Source organism: Megascapheus bottae, chromosome 9 (assembly GCF_031878675.1).
Source record: "Megascapheus bottae isolate mThoBot1 chromosome 9, mThoBot2.hap1, whole genome shotgun sequence".
NCBI classification, from domain to species: Eukaryota; Metazoa; Chordata; class Mammalia; order Rodentia; family Geomyidae; genus Megascapheus; species Megascapheus bottae.
Window position 1 is genome coordinate 60,457,040 of NC_143517.1, and position 17,175 is coordinate 60,474,214.

Consider the following 17,175-nt stretch of genomic DNA (forward strand, 5'->3'; position numbering starts at 1 on the left):
GTAATAGTGCTACAATGAACATAGTTGTGCTAAAGGCTTTACTATAGCCTTTTTTGTGTTCCATTGCCCAAGACTAAGTCAAATCCCAACAACAGAAGTACCAGGAAATGGTGTGGGTGGGGCAAGGGGAGAGGTGTAGAGGAATAAAGTGGGGATAGAAGGAGAATGCAGTCAAGAATTCAATGTGTATATCACAGAATGAAGAAAAATAATCAAAGGGCTGGACTGAAGGGGGAAAATGTTGAAGGGGTGACACAAATGAAGATGAATTGTATAGATAAACTGCTTTGTTAAATGACAAAAAATTCAATATCTATCCTACAAAATTAAGGAAAGAGGGTAGCGGTGGTGTGGGAGGGGTGGGTGAGAATGTTGAAAGGTGACAGGGCACATTTTATTTATAAGCTGCTTTGTTGAATGATAACTCCTTCATATCACTACTTAAAAGGACAATAAAGTATTTAAAGGAATAAATAAGTTATGAGCTGTTCTAATAATATTCAAATGACATATAATTTAAGAAAAAAGGAAACAAGTTATTTTATTGCTCGATTAGTAGTATTGATGGAAGTTAAATATCTTGGCTTCCTCAAAGCTTCATGGCAGACAGTGATATAGCCCAAATAGATAAATGTTAACTTCTTGAGAACTGTCATGAAGAGCTGTTACCAGAAAAGAAAGTAGTGTACCATATTGCGGCAGCATATTTCTATCTTCCCTGGTCTTCCTCAATCATTACTATTGACTGCTGAGTATGTATTCAGCACAGTACCATGTACTGCAGAAAATGACTTCTAATTTTAGTGCTGTGATTTTTAGGATGGATGTTGTTGAACTATTTCTTACATAGAGACTCATTATTTTATTTGACTTCTTCTTAAATGTGGCCTCAAAGATGAAAATTCTTCTTACTGCTTGGAAAAATTGTATTGCCTTGGGCCTGTTTACCACTGAGATGAGAATGACCAGTTTTTGGCTTGTGCTAAGAAGTGCTAAGCCTGTGCTCAGTCTTTCATGATGTCCTTAATTCTGGGACAGTATTAACTGAGGTTAGAAATGGATACCTGAAGGTCTAACCAGATATTGATTGCCTCCTAACAGACAGTAATGACTGCAATAAACACTGGAAATCTCAGTTGAAACAAAGAAATAAACTCAAAGCTGAGGATGTCTGTGAATGCTGTGAAGATTGCTGTAACCCATTCTCAGAACCAGCTCCTGAGTCTCTGGTGGGAAGAAGATGCCTTTAGCTGCTAGGAGGTGTGTGGCCTGTGTCATGCCCGTGTTAGGAAGAGCCTGGAAAATGGTACCTGTTTGTGTCCCTATAGGACTGACCTGTGTTTTGCTCTGGGAACCCTGTGTTTGATAGTGAGCCTTGGCTTCTATTCTCATATCCTCAACCTCTCATTTTTTTTAAAAAAGTTTTTCCTAGAAATTCTTCCAATAAATAATTTTCCATGTTAATATTTATGTCAGAATTCACTTCTGATGAATTTGACCTATGAAAACACTTCACCACAGAACTTGGAAGATAATCCTCTAAAATCAGTTGTTAGTTCCCCACTGAGAGTATTTAAGTTTGCCTCGAGTAGGACCGTACCCCAAATCTACAGATGGTGCCCAAACCTCTGGGAATAATCTTACTCTTTCTTATCTTCAAACTGTGATCTTTTCAGGTCAACTGTCCAAAGTAGACATTGCACAGGGGTTCCAGAATTCTCCACTTTGGTGTCTTGTTAGTTTTCTTCAGGACACCGAGTTAGACTAAGTGTAATTACCATATAGATGTTTGTTTCTTTGATTTAGCATTATCTCTGAACTGAAGGTCTTGTTAGACTAGGAGCTCCAGTTAGACCAGGAGCTGTATTTTCCCTGTTTTCTGTGGTGTAATCTGTACCTGGCTCCGTACTCAGCATTTGTTGATGAAGGGAAACTGTTCATGATATGACTACCAGTGAGTCCATCAGGACTGACCTTTGTGGACAGTGCACACATGGCTTTCTACATTCAGATTCTATAAGAAATTAATAGAGATTCAATGTACAGAAATTTTGGGAAACCTACCTGTCCAAAACAAAGGAAACAGATGAAGCTCTGTATTCATCAGGGGTTGTTCAACCTGGAACATACCAGCCAGTAAACAGCTTGTGTCTGACAATCCTCGCAAAAGGTGTGGAAGTATTGAAATCAAAATGTTGCTGGCATTGATTTGGTTCTTGGAAAACCCCCTCTTTCCCAGTCCTCTGCCTGACTGTGCCCGATCTCTGAGTTAGATTTTCTCGGTACAACAGGCTAGGAGGGAGAGTGTTTTGTGGGTTGCACATTAACTCTTGTGGGTAATTAGTATTTCTCTAAAGCAGCAAAGATGAAATGAATTCTGAAATCCTCAATCCTCTTGGATAGAGGGAAGAGAACAGAATTTTTCAAAGTGGGTTTCACAGAATACAATTATGAGGAATATTAATATGGTTTCACAGAAACAAAAGCACATGTGGGAGGCAAAATATATTTGGAAAGACTCTTTAATATGTTAATATATTTTGTTTGTGATCATGGAATTTATGTGGTCACATATGTTTTTGGATGATTGAAAGAAAAATCCTGTATACATTCTGAAATTTCAGTTTCACATGTTTGTATTCATGGATCTGTGTCCTTAAGGCCTTCTCAATCTCTTTCTACTTCATATCTTCTTCTTCTAAACCCCAAATGCTCACAGTTCATAAACATGACAGCAACTTTCTTAACTACTGTTTTCCCACAAGGCATCGTAAAATTCAATGGTATTAAACAGCAACAATTGCTACTTTAAAGTCATATTATCTGCGCTGGGGCATGGTTCAGCAAGGAAAGACAATCTTGGTTTCATACAGCATTTGCTGGGGCTGCTTCCTTGAGAGACTTTCCAGTGTGCTGTGTTCACATATCACAGTTGGTGAGGGATGGTGGCAGGGATTTCAGCCGGGCTGTCAGCTGGAGCATCCATATGTGACCCCTCCCTCTGGTTGATTGGTTTCCTCGTAATATTCCAAGTGAGTTAATGTATATTAGAAACATAGGAAATGGACTAGGCTTGCAAACAGCTGTTCCACTTTTACTGATTCTGCTGCCCAAGCACTCACAGAACTCAGACTCCAGGGCAGATGACGACATTTTCACCTCCCTATGTGACAAAGAAACAGGGAGCCACATTCTAAAATGGCAATAGTTGTTCTGTGAATTTGCTCTTAAAATTCATTCTGCCTGTAATTTTCTTCACTCCCACACCCAATTTGCCACCTAGAAAAGCCACTCATTTTCCCAGGCCTTCCTTCCAATATCACTTCCTCTAAAAATATTCTTGTCTATGTTTGCTTAGAATGTTGTTTTTTTTCATTGCTAGTCTCATATTTATTTATTTATTTAACAATTGCCAAATTTTATTTCAAATAGAGAATATCGGTAGCCTCAGAACAAGAAGAAATTGTCGCATGTCATGGGTTATGAAACATAAGCAAGGGAGCCATTTGCCCTTTGGTTTTCATTGGTCCCATTAACACAAAGCAGTTGGACACCTGGGTGATTCTGGTAATGCTGAAGGCCTGAACTTGGATGTGAGCTTGTAACTCAGAGTTCCTGTGGCTGAAAGTGACATTAGTTAGAGAACTTCACAGGAAGAGGAAGAAGGTCCCTGATGTAATGTTTGGGGTGGTCAGGAAAGGAGGATTGAGACTTGGCAAGACCCAAGGGTGCCTTAAGGAAGGAATCTTTCAGCAGAGGAAAGCTATGATGAAACTACTCTTTCCTTCTGTGGGAATAAAAACCATAGCATTATATCCATAAAGCATATATATTCTAGAAGCTTCCTTCTTTAGGTCAGCTAGGAAGGAGAGAGTGTTAGCAAATATTTAGTTAGTAAGTTATTGATCACCCTCCTCCTTCTCCTCCTCCTCCTCCTTCTCCTTCCCTGGTGTTTTTGGCTTTCCTTGAACTATCTATCTTCCTGTCTCAGCATCCCAAGTACTGGGGTTACAGATGTGAACCTCCACACCCAGCTACTTATTGACCTTCTTAAAGGTAGAGAGATGAATTAGACAATAGTCTACTGCCCGTGAACTTGCCTGAGATGTTGTTTATGTGAAAAATTGTCATCTTAGTATTCACCTCAGCTAGTACAATTAGTACTAAGTTAGGAAAGTGTTTTGTGTGCTGTAAAACCCCATGAGGCGATGTTAGCTCTGCACATGCGCTTTGCACCTTAAACAGTCTGGTAGACTCGTGTCCATTGGCTTTAGTTTTGCCTTCTGGGGCATGAATAGAATAATGGATGAGCGCAGCCATTGATGTCACTTGTCAAATGCCTGTCCTCCAGTGTGCAATTAGGAAAATACATTTGCGATAAAAAGTCAGAGGATGTATTTTTCACAAGTGAGGTTATAATTTGTTTTTAGGTTATTATATACTAAATTAATTGATGTCCCCCTAACATGCAGAAGAGCAAGAGATTCATCTGACAAATAGTTTCCATTAAAAAAATTCCATTTGGCTTCCCAAATTTATCTTGTGTCCAGAGGTTTCTCAATGCTACAGTGTCCTTTCCCTTGGCTTTCAGTGGCATTTCATTGCCATGTAGATTTCCGTGGTTTGGAGAATATCACTATTTATGCAAAGACAATAGTACAGCTTAGGTTGAAAGTTAATCTTTGGACTCCCTAGTTCATGGTTGTTAACTGAAATGCTGTTTTCAGTTTTGGTTTATATTTAGAATGTAATATTTGAAGATATTGACGATAAAGGGAGTATGTGTGTATGTGTGTGTGTATGAGAGAGAGAAGAGAGAGAGAGAGAGAGAGAGAGAGAGAGAGAGAGAGAGAGAGAGAGAGAGAGAGAGAGAGAGATTATTTCAAACAGTTAATACAGCTCAGACAAAGTGAGGCCATGGTCAAAGTATGAGCAATCCCCTATAAATGAGAATTCTCACCAGGAGAGCTCAGGGCACAGCCCAGACCCAGAGCTCCAGCTCCATAACTGACCCAAAAAAATGATCACCAGGGATTCAATAAGGCAGGAAAGAAAGCTCTGTTGGGGGACAGTCAGTGCTATTCTGGGGAAGGGAGGTGACTGGTAGAGAGGAAGTCAGTTGTTTTTAAACCGTCTCACAGGTGTCTTTTTTACTTGGTGTTCCACGTAGAGGAAATAAGGTAGATACCCTCTCTCAGGAAAACACAAGACACTTATATGCCATCTTTCCTGAAGAGTACCTGTACCCCAAAGCGAGCCCCCCACTACACGATGACACTCACTTCATATTTCTCTGGCTTGTCCTCAGGTTGTTCTTCCTCAAAGTCTGGATGGGGTTTAGGATGGTGGATTTTGATGGATAGAACGTAGATGAGACCCCCAAGGACAGCACCAAGCAAAGGGCCCACGACAGGGATCCACCAGAAGTTATTTCCAACTGGGAATGCCTCAAACCCCCATCCTGCCAATGCTGTGAAAAGCCTGGGGCTTAGGTCCTGAGCTGGGTTCATGGCACAACCAGTATTGAGTCCCAGAGAAGAAGACAGGGCAATGAACAGGAGGCCAATGACCACGGGCTTGAGGCCTCTGGGGACACCCAAGTTTCTGGAGTCAAATATGGCAAAGACAACCAGGAGGAGAACATGGCGGTGCATGCAAATTCATTCACCAGAGAAAGATATGGAGTTGGCTGTGTTGCAAAAATGAATGCTGTTGCATTTTCTCCTGTGATGATCAGTTTTCCTCCAGCAAAGGACATGAGTCCATCATAGTAAAAGCTGAAGACAGTTGCAGACTCCACAAAGGCTCCCCCAAACTGGGCTCCCACATAAAATAGCAACTTGAGCCAACTCATCCTTCCAAAGACACACATCGCCAAAGACACGGCCAGGTTGATGTGACCTCCTGAGACACCTCCAGTCACATGAACGGCCACGACAGCTGCCATAGCAAATCGGACACTGATGGTGACAATTTCTTCAAAAGTGCCTCGCTGAGGACAGCTTGGGCAATACAGCCGCATCTGAGGACAATCATTATAAACGTGCCCAGGAGCTTAGAGAGTGTCTCCTCAGCCAGGCTGCTCTTCAAGGCCAGTCTCTGCGTCCAGCTCTTCCTCTTCTGTTCCTTGTCAGGCTGCATCTTAGGACTTCTCTGAGTGACACACTCCCCACTGGTCCCTGCCGTGAATGCTCTTCACCTTCACTTTATTCTCTAGGTATTTTTTCTTTGCTGGGTTTTTTTCTGTTTCCAGGAGATGAGAAAAGAGATGTTGTACAGGTTGTGTTGCCAAACCACAGTGACGGGCCCTTTGCAGGAGGCCCTCAGTCATTTCCAGCTGAGGAGGTAGGCAGCAAAGAGGGAGAGGAAGATATGGAGAAAATTGCTGGGAAGATCCCAGTGGCAGGAGACACCACCTAATCTGTAGGTGAAATGTAGAACTTAGATCTCAAAACCATTACTAGGCTTTCTGGAATCTATACTGCAGAGAATCAGGAGACACCCCAGCAGTTTGGCCTTAACTCCTGTTTAAATGATCATGGCATGACCACTGTTGTCTTTGAAGAGTTTCCTCTGACCACACAGCTCTCCAAATCCCAGGGGACAGACCAGAGAAGCAGGACTTCATTACTGCAGCCCAGCCAGCAACACACAAGGGTTGTTCTTAGTTCTATTGTTCACTCATCTGACAAAAATTCATGGCAAAATCCTTATGTGCCAAGCACTGACACTTAGCAAAAGCACACAGTATTCTCTTTCTTCTCAGAGCCTAGGGGAAAGAGAAAGGGAGAGGAGAGAGATGGAGAGGAAAGAGAAGAGGAAAAGAGAGAGAAAATGAGAGTGAAAGGGCACTAGTTTCATATTTAACACATCAGTTGTCTGCTTAGAGGTCAAGAGGCATTTTTGTTCATCCATTACTCCAGTTCTTAGCAAAAGGCTTATGCTAAATTAATGAACTGACTAATTTTATAGACCTAATATTAACATAACAATTATTATCTTATTGTCCCATAGGCCATAAAATATGAGTTTCATATTTTATGAATTGAGTTTTCACAAACAGTAAGCCATCATTATTCCTATCAGAAACAATAAGCCATCATTATTCCTATCACACAAATGGCCAGATCTCTACTTACCCTGCTCTCCTACTCCATCTGTAAGGCAGACCTTACATCAATGAGGCAGAGCAAGGTATGAGAGCTTATGGCATTCTGTTAACCCTATTTTCTCCTCTAGGGTCAGTAAAGGTCTGTGAAGAGTTGAGCTTTAGTTCCCATTCTGCAGTGTGTAAGTCATTCCCCCACTTTCTCTCTCCTGGTATTTGTGAGGCCTCATGGATAATGGAGCTTACTCCCCAGTGTGAAAAAAAGGTGGTGCTCTGCTATTACCTGCAGATACCAGTGGGACTAAGGGCTAAAGGCACTTCTTTTCTGCTTGTTCCAGTGAAACAATGAGTCAGCCAGATGGGGCTCAGTCCAGGAAATGGAACATTGTATATAACACACAACACACATACACACACACACACACACACACACACACACACACACACACACACACACACACACACAGCAGACCTTTCATCTACAGATCAATAGGGAACTATTTAGTAAGAACTAAAGACCGACTAAGATCCAGAATCTTGTAATATGTATCAAAATGTGTAGCATGAATCAGGAAAAAAAAATATCACAACTTGAATGACAAAAAACTATTGTATACTAACACTGTGATGAATAAGATATTGGAATTATCTGACAGGAATTGTAAAGGACCTACTTAACGATGTTTTAATGAGTCTGTTTTGGTGTGTTTTTCTTTTCAGAGAAATCTCCCAGTGTAGCCCTTTCAAGGCTCTTGCCTCATCTGTCTTTGGGCTAAGATTGTAAGTGTATGCCATCCTCCTTAGCTTTAACTCCCAAATACTTATTTTTTTCAAGGCAAAAAATAGAGAAGAGAAGGAAAAAAAAAAGAAATTATAAAAGAAAGGATGGAAATTACAGAACTAAAAAAAATCATTAGACTCCTGGCATTTCCCCAAATGTCCAGAAGCAAGACCATACTTTAGTTACTAGCACAACAATGTTCATTGCAGCACTATTTACCACAGTGAAGATATGGAACCAACCTAGATGCCCCTCAGTAGATGAACAGAACAAGAAGATATGGTAATTATATACAATGGAATTCTATGCTGCCATCAGAAAGAATGACATTTGTAAGGAAATGGAAAGACTTGGAAAAAATCATACTAAGTGAAATAAGGCAGACCTAAAGGAACATAATCTCAATGGCTTCTTTATTTGTAATAATTAGTATACATTTAGGATTCTCCTAACAGAGGATCACAATAACTAAAAAGCCGTGAACGTAGGGTCATACAGGATGAGACTAAATGAAATGAACTCTAAGTTAATGATACAAGAAGTCTTTCTTTGTGATTTCTGTTCTTAGTGTACTATGTGTGGTTATTTCTTTTCTCTTTTTTTCCACTTATGGTTAATCTCATGAGGTTACTGTAGCTGAATTTGTATACTGGTATACTGTATATACACTTATTTGTTTATTTGAAATAGGGAAGGGAGGGGAGAAAACAAGATGACTGGGAGAGGGAGGAGGGAGGGAAAGGGGGATAAAAACAGGAGAAGGGTTATCAAGATTTGAGAAGTAATATACCCACTACCCGATGAATGTGACTATAATCCCTCTATACGTTATCCCAACAATAAAATACGATAAAAATATCTCACTGGATTAGTTCAATAGTAGAGTGGTGATGACAGAGCATAAAATTTGCATTTAAAGACAGATCAATAGAATTTACCCTATAACAGGAGAAAGATTAAAAAGAAAAAATGGATAGAAGCCTGGTGCTGGTGGTTCATGTCTGTAACCTTAGCTACAGACTGAGATCTGAAGACTGAAGGTTAAAGCTAGCTTGGGCAAAAGTTATCTTATCTCCAATTAACTGCCTCCCTGCTTCCCTCACCCCTCAAGCCAGAAGTGAATAGTGGCTCAAGTGGTAGAGCACTAGCCTTGAGCAAAAGAGCTCAGGGACAGCTCCCTGGCCCTGAGTTCAAGTCCTAGGATTGGCACACATATATGTGCCCTGCACACACACACACACACACACACACACACACACACACACACACACACACAAATGGATACAGCTTGTTCAATAAGAATGAGCTTATATTCATGCCATCAGAATCCGAGATACAGATGATAGAGTGAATGTGAAAAAGAATTAGAGAAAACATTAGCCCAAACATTCCTGTGTTGGGTGAAATATACTTATAGATGCAAGAAGCTGTGCAAGCCTCAAGTAGTATAAGCACAAAGGATGTAGAAAACATCATAAATGAAATTTCCGAAAACTAAACTAATAGAAAACTACCTTGAAAACAGCCAGTGAGAGACACCAGATTGTGCTTTTCCCATTGGAATAACAGAGGATTTCTCACCTGGAATGATGCCTGCCATGAGGAAGTGGTACGCTCTTTGCAAATACTGAAAGAAGACCACTGTTAGCTACTGAGTGTATTTGGGGAGACTATTATTTAGGATTGAAAAGGAAACAAAGACCTTTTCAGTTGAAAGAAAACTAAAGTTATTTCCCACATTTTCTTAAAAAGACTAACTAAAGCAATTTTTTTTGACCAGAAAGGAAATGACAACAGAAACTTGAAACCTTAAAGAAGAAAGAATAAAATACAGCACAATGAGAGGTTTAGTTGTTTTTTTTTTAAAGTCTGTATTTCCAATCACTTTTTTTTTTTGGTCAGTCCTGGGCATGGGCTCGGGGCCTGAGCATCATCTTTGGGCTTTCTCAAGGCTGGAGCTCTATCACTTGAGCCACAGCACCACTTCTGGGTTGTTTTTCTATGTATGTGGTACAGAGGAATCAAATCCGGGTCTTCATGCATGCTAGACAAGCACTCTACCACTAGACCAAACGCCTGGCCCTCCAACAATTATTTTATGAACATAAAATATTCTTTGAAGAGTATGGACTCAACAACAACAGCAAAAACACCTAACTGGATGTTAGAGCTATCCTATGGTACTGCCATGAAAATGACTCAAAATTAAAATTCTTTTGCTTTAAAGAATGTTGCTCTTAGTGGTTAATTTCTAAAAATAATTGAAGTTATACATTTTCAATTTGGTTCTTGGTTTCTACTCCAGACATATGCTGTCATAAAATTTTGGAATGTTTCAAAAATTAATATTATCTCATTATGTACCATTGCTCACAAGTATGCTATGAATTTTGGAATTTTCTGTCAGAACAATGTAACCTTGAAAAACATAATTTCTTTTTAAATATATTTTTATTGTAATTAATACAAGGGTTACATTATATTCACCAGATAGAAGGTGCATTACTTCACAAACATTGATACCCTTTCTCATGTCTTGGTCCCCATTTCCCTCCCTCCACCCCCACCCCTCTTGTTTTCCCCCCTTCCCTATCCAATTTCAAATAACCAAATATGCATTTATACAATATATTAGACAACAATGTAAAATACTGTAACAACATGAGATAACCAAGGGACAGCAAAAGCGATGAGAGATAACAGTACATTAAGGACAACAATCACTCATTATATGGCTTTTGTGAAAAACATAATTTCTTTTTACTTTATATGGACAGTAACAAAAGGCAGTCTTTACTATTAGTGACATGAAGAGTCATTTATATGGCTTGAATTTTATTTCCAAGCATGTATGAGGAGATTATTGCAGTCTTCAAACGTTGAGTAATATTCCCATTGTAGATTGAGCTCTTGTTGCCATTATTGGGATTAAACACTGTAAAACTTTGGCAGATAATGTTGAAGCAGTCATCTCTACATGAATCAGAGGAAAGAAGCTGAGATAACACTGCTGGTTCACTTGAAACTTGATAGACAAACCAATACTAGAAACAAATTGAGAAGACACACACTTAGAGAAAGTGAAGTTCATAAACAACCAGAAAAAAAAATGATGTGCCCTTCTGCATTTTAGAGCCTTGTACAGTGAATATACAGAGGCAAGATAAGGATTCCAACTTGTAATGTCTAGTGAGAAGATAGCTTTCCATGGTCTCCTGTGGGTTTCCATGTTGTATAAACTAAGGCATTGAGCATTTTTCCTGGACTTTGTTATCAAGGATTAATACCAAGCATTTCTTGGAAGCTATAGCCCACCTTCTTATAGAGCAAAGGATATGTCTGCTTCTCTTCTCCACCTTGGAAACAAAGGGCAAGTGTCTTTCATGACCATTAAAGAAATCAGATCCCTTAGACTCTGAATTCCTTTCCTGTAATACAATATAACAAGACAACACAAAATCACTGAAATATATAAGGCATAATACATTATACCCAACTGAGGTTTATGCCAAGAATGGAAAGTTAGCTTGGCATTAAAGACCCAAATAATGTATTCACAATATTAAGAGACTTAAAAATAGCCCTTTGCATTAGTTTGCTTGGGCAGCCATGCCAATATTACACAGACTGGATGGCTTAAATAACAGCAGTTAATATTCTCAGAAGTCTTAAGAACAAGATTCCGATGGTTTGGTTTATGGTGAGGGGGGCTGTAAATGTGAAGGGGAGAGAGAGAGGGAGAGAGAGGGAGAGGGAGAGGGAGAGGGAGAGGAAGAGGGAAGGAGGGAGAGGGAGAGGGAGGGAAAGGGAGAGGGAGGGAGAGAGGAAGAGGCAGAGGGAGAGGGAGAGGGAGGGAGGGAGGGAGAGGGAGAAGGAGGGAGAGAGGGAGAGGGAGAAGGAGGGAGAGAGGGAGAGGGAGAAGGAGAGGGAGGGAGGGAGAGGGAGAGGGAGGGAGGGAGGGAGAGGGAGAAGGAGGGAGAGAGGGAGAGGGAGAAGGAGGGAGAGAGGGAGAGGGAGAAGGAGAGGGAGGGAGGGAGAGGGAGAGGGAGGGAGAGAGGGAGAGGGAGAAGGAGAGGGAGGGAGGGAGAGGGAGAAGGAGGGAGAGAGGGAGAGGGAGAGGGAGAGGGAGAGGGAGGGAGGGAGAGGGAGAAGGAGGGAGAGAGGGAGAGGGAGAGAGAGGGAGAGAGGGAGAGGGAGAGGGAGAGGGAGGGAGGCAGTGTGTTAGGGTCAGAGAGGCAGACACAGAGATGGAGAGAGACAGAAACAGAGAGAAAGAGACAAAGAAGAAGGAGGAGAAGAGGAGGAGAAAGAGAAGGAGGAGAGGAGCAGGAGGGAAAGGAGGAGGAAGAGGATAGGGTTTGATTTGGTTTCTCTTTTGTAAGGACATGAACGATATTAGAGTACCACCTCATGATTTCTTTTAACTTTATGCCTTCCCATTTCTAACTTGAAACGCCCTATACCTTGATTGCAAAATATTGCAGCAAATAGTAAAAATAAAACCTCTCTAGCCCTCTGAGCTATCCAGATCACTTCTTGTGACAATCACAGTTGGGAGCAAAGTCAGGTGCTGACAAAAAACCTTTGGGGAGCCAATAGCCAGAAAGGTGAAATTATTGTGAAGATGATGTGACCTTCTCCCCACTCAAAACAGAGTTTCAGTGAGCAGAGATTTTTTTTTCAGCAACACTGCAGTGACCTTGAGGAAAATAGATAATTAGGTCATAAAAATAGATTGCATTCTGATGCATGATGTGGCTTCTAAAGGAAAGAACTACTTTCCCCTTCATCAAACAGGAAAGATGAATGCAAAGAGAAACAAAGTTTTCTGAACTAAGGACAAAGGGAGGTCACAACCAATGGCCTGTGGGTTTTTGCAGGGAATTTTGTCCTCTGATGGGTACCTGGGAGAGGCTGGGAAAAAAACTTCATAGTACAAATCAGTTTGTCTGCCTTCATCACGACAGACACTGCCAAACATAGGTGGCCCAAGATAAAGGCCACACAGCTGAGGAAGTTATCATCCAGTGGAGAAGAAAGATGAATAAACAAGCAACTGCCCCTTTATAACAATGTGTAGATAATGGGAGTTGGCATCAAAGTTGGGGTTTTGAACTTGGTCTTGATTAGTGAAGAACTTCAGTCGTTAAAGAAGGCAATAAATGTCATCTTGGTAGGAGAAGTGACATTCACTGAGCAGGCAATATGGCAGAAATAATTGGTGAGCTGCCTTCCTTCCTGGACTCCAGCTCTCTAACACTCTCCAGCCCTCCTGAATTCTTTCACCTCTATCCAGACCTGGAGCCAGGCCTGCAAGCTCCTAATGTGGAGGGAAGGAAAGTCACTGTTCAGGCAGTGCATCAAGGGTGCCCTGACTGTATAGAATCAAAACACATGATAGTAAGAGTTTCTTTAATGTTAATCACCAAAAGTACAGGCAAATATTTTTTCTTATTTGTGTAGTACTGTGGTTTGAATTCCAAGTCTTAAACTTACTTGTTAGGCAAGTACTCTACCATGCAAAGCGTTGGTCTGTATTCTTTTTTATTTCAGTTATTTTTCAGAAAGCGTTTTGTGTTTTTCCTGGGCTGCTTCAGACTATAATTCTGTCTATACTCCTCATATGGTTTGGATTTCAGGTGTGTACTGCCATGCCAACTTGTTTGTAGAGATGGGCTCTTGCTGACATTTTGCCTGGATAGTCTCAAACCTTTGTCTTCCCAATCTCTGCCTACTGAGTAGATGGGGGGTCAGTATGAGTCACCATGAGTGGCATGTAAAGGCAGTTCTAACCAATGCCAGTGACAAAATAAATCCTCTCATCTGTGTCCCTACCCTATGCAGAGATAGATAATACCTCTTCTATCATTTTAAGTGTTCCTGAAGCAAGCTCTTGAATTTGGAGACAGATTCAAGAGCAAAAGCTCAACTTATTGATGGGTGAAGACCTACTTCCTTTGGCAAGCACCCTTGAATTACTTTTTCAGTATTTTGTGCTGTCATTATTTGTCTCTCAGTCCTATATTTGACAATGTTTCCTCCAGTGTTGTGGTTTTTATCATAGTCTATTGAAACAATACAATATCAGTCAGGATTAGGCTATGTTATGCTGCAGAAACAACCTATCTACAGACCTTAGGAATTTTTACAACCAAAGTTTCTTTCTTGCTTGTGCTACTTGAATATAGCTCCATGGCAAAGAGGAGCCACTCGGTAGCGATGGAGCTGCCCTTTGACGCGGGAGCCGTCCTAGGGCAATGAATCTGCGCTGTGCTGCTGAGGGAACCACTCTGATGAGGGAGCCTCAAGGTCTTTTCATTTGGCAATTCTACTGGATTTTAGGCTTCCTGTTAGTGTTAATTGCTAGGACCACCATGACAGAGGATTGGAGATTATGATGTCTGGCACTGGCTCTTAAGGATTCCCACAGAATTAGCACAGGTTACATCTGTTCACTCTCTAAAACACATCACATGCCTGAGCCTGAGATAGATAAAAAACGCAAACTTTAAAAAAATTAGCTTACATTAGTTATACAAAGCTGCATTTCATAGCAACAATTCCACACAGAAACAATATAAAGTCAAGAGAAAAAAGTGCAAGATATTTGTACAGTTTGTAATGATTCTCATAATCATATGAATACATGAACTGAAAGACTAGATGACAACTGCCATTTCTGAAGCACACCCTTTGGGTGGGGGAGAGGAACAAAGGACCTCCTGAGTCCCTAAACTTTGGGTCAGGTTTCTGCCTCTGTCCTGGGGTCTCAGCCACTCCACCTGTTACCTCTGCTGGTTAGACATTGGCTATCATCTTGGGAACTAAAGTCCAACATGAAATCCCGAATAGTAGTGGAAATAGCTTGGGTTGGGCTGTTGTCACACTACATTAGAGGGGGGTTGTTCAGAATGCTCAGTGAAGAGAATTAGGAACCAGAACAACTGAAGGTTTATGTATAGGCTGGGAAGCAGTCATAAATGTGGAAGAAGATAAGGCAACAAGCTCCCTGTGGAGAGGGGTGCATTTTGAGGGGTGCATTGAACACTCAAAAGCATTAAGGAAACTCAAGGGGTTCAGAATGAGGACCTGTGTCCTAGAGCTGAGAGCTGTATTGATACTGCCTTCAGTGAAATCCAAGGTACTGGGGAGGACTTTGGAAAAGTCATGTGGGCTCTGTCCTTTAAGTGCTCAGAAAGGAGAATTAGTAAGAACCTGGGTTACTTGAGCATGAGGGACTTCTCTGTTTCCACCCACCAGCAAAGATACATGGCCTGTAACTGACCCGCATCCTATTTTATTAAAGCATGCTATACTGAAACAAGGTCCTAATTTCAATCAGTACCAGAGAAGAACTCCAGGCCTGGGTAACCATGGCCTCTTAGTTACAGACCCATAGGATGACAAATATATTGCTAAAAGAAGAAGATTAAAAGAAGGGGGAAAAAAAGCCAAGGGGACAAAGCAGAAGCACCAACACTCATTTCTTTTCAAGTGTGTGCTGTCAGAAGCAACCATCTCCACCTTGAGAGCTGTGCATTGATAGTCAATTCTGAGACAGACATGGGCTTCATGAATGCATTCTCTCTGACGGAATGCTTTGGTGAAAAATACTTTACACTAGCAATTTCTGCCTGTGCAGCTGCCACGTGAAGCCTTAGTCCACTAAAAGCAAACTTGCTCAGGTTAGCACCTTCCTGTTTTCCTTTCAACCTCCAGAATGTGGCCACTTTGGCAGCAGACCCAGTAATGTCTGGCCAGGCTCAGGATTACCACCATGGCCTGGGACCTGCTGGGGTGGCCTGGGAAGCAGCCACTTTGGCTGTCAGCTCAGCTCTTTCCTGAGCACAGTCTGAGCAGTTAATTGCACTGTCGCCAGGGGTACTAGCTCAAGTGCCTTTCATAGTTGATTTTTCTCTCCCCTGGACTCCATAGACTGCTGAGATGTTAATGCAAAAGATGTGTGTATCCACATGTGCACGTGCATGTATGTGTGTACGTGTGCAGGCCTGGACATGTGTTGTCAGAGGAAAGGTGTTGTTCCTGGTTTGGAAAGATACCAACAACAGAGAAACAGATCTAGAGGAAATGTGCTGGCAGCCCCACACTTCCGCTTTCTCAGGCATTTAGCTAATGGATTTGGAATTGCTTACCTTGTGCCCAGTAGTAGATATGGAGAGCTCACTTGGCTGGGAGCAGGAAGGCTGGTGGCCAGAAAACTAAACTTTGTCAGCCACCCACAGTGTCTTGGCCACAATGCCCATTACCTTGCAGTTACTATTTCATAATAATCACAGTTGCTTTCCAGGCGCTGCCCTAAGCAGTTAAATGCATATTCCTTTTAACCTCTCCAGGTTAAAAGTGGGGAGAGCTGTGTGAGATTTTCAGCAAGAAAGAGAGGCTCATGCTGAAGAACTTGCAGGAGTCTTCCAGCTGCGTGACTGCAGCTCATGCCCTGAGCTCACACGCAGCACAGCTGCTTCCCTCTCAAACGGGATCCAGGATGATTTCTGTGGAGTTAGAGTTGGGCTTCATTCAGTCAAAAGTCCCTTTGAAGATATTCCCATCTTGCCTTTGATGTGCTTTGCACCAGGCTGGCACATGGCTGACCTTATTCTGTGGGAGTTCTTACTAAAAGATGGCTTCAGGTTTCCTCTGATTCAGGCTCCAGCCTCTAGGCTGCTGGGGCTCAGCTTACGCACCCCTCTTCCAGGGTCACCTTGCCCTCTCTCTTCCTGAAGGCCTCTCCTTGCCCACTCCATCCTGAAAAAGAACAAAAGCCAAGATCACGCCAGAGCTCCACAGCTGTGGAGCTCTCATTATTTCCATTGCTCTGTTTTTGAAGAAGATTCTGGAAGGGTTCAGCTATTGAACTTGAGCAGTGGGTATACAAAATAGTGTGCCCTTCAGACTCCTTTCTGTCACCGACTCCGTTACCCTGAGTGTCACACAAGGAGCCATCTTGTCCTGTAGAAATACGTGGTAGACACTCTTGCTTCTCTTCTATGTCTGAGGGATCTGAAGTTCATGGTTGGGAGTCCCTAGCGACTGGCAGTCCTACACAGAGAATCAGCCTCTAGAAGGAATCTCATGCCTGGGCTACAAGCACCTTCCCATTCTGTGGGTGGCAGGAGGCGGCTGGCAGGGGTAAGGGCAGAGCTAATCTGCAATCCCACTTCAGGCTTTGCTGCTTTCTTGCCCGCTTCTGTGGTCTCCCTGCTAAATTGCTGCAATATGTGCTCCTTGGCACCGACCCCAAAGACCACCCAGGACTGAAGGCAAATGC

General features: G+C 41.9%; 1 pseudogene; it reads right to left on the reverse strand.

The window, feature by feature from the left end:
- Positions 1–5,264: 5,264 nt before the first annotated feature.
- Positions 5,265–6,141, reverse strand: LOC150059251 (aquaporin-9 pseudogene; annotated as a pseudogene).
- Positions 6,142–17,175: the final 11,034 nt, after the last annotated feature.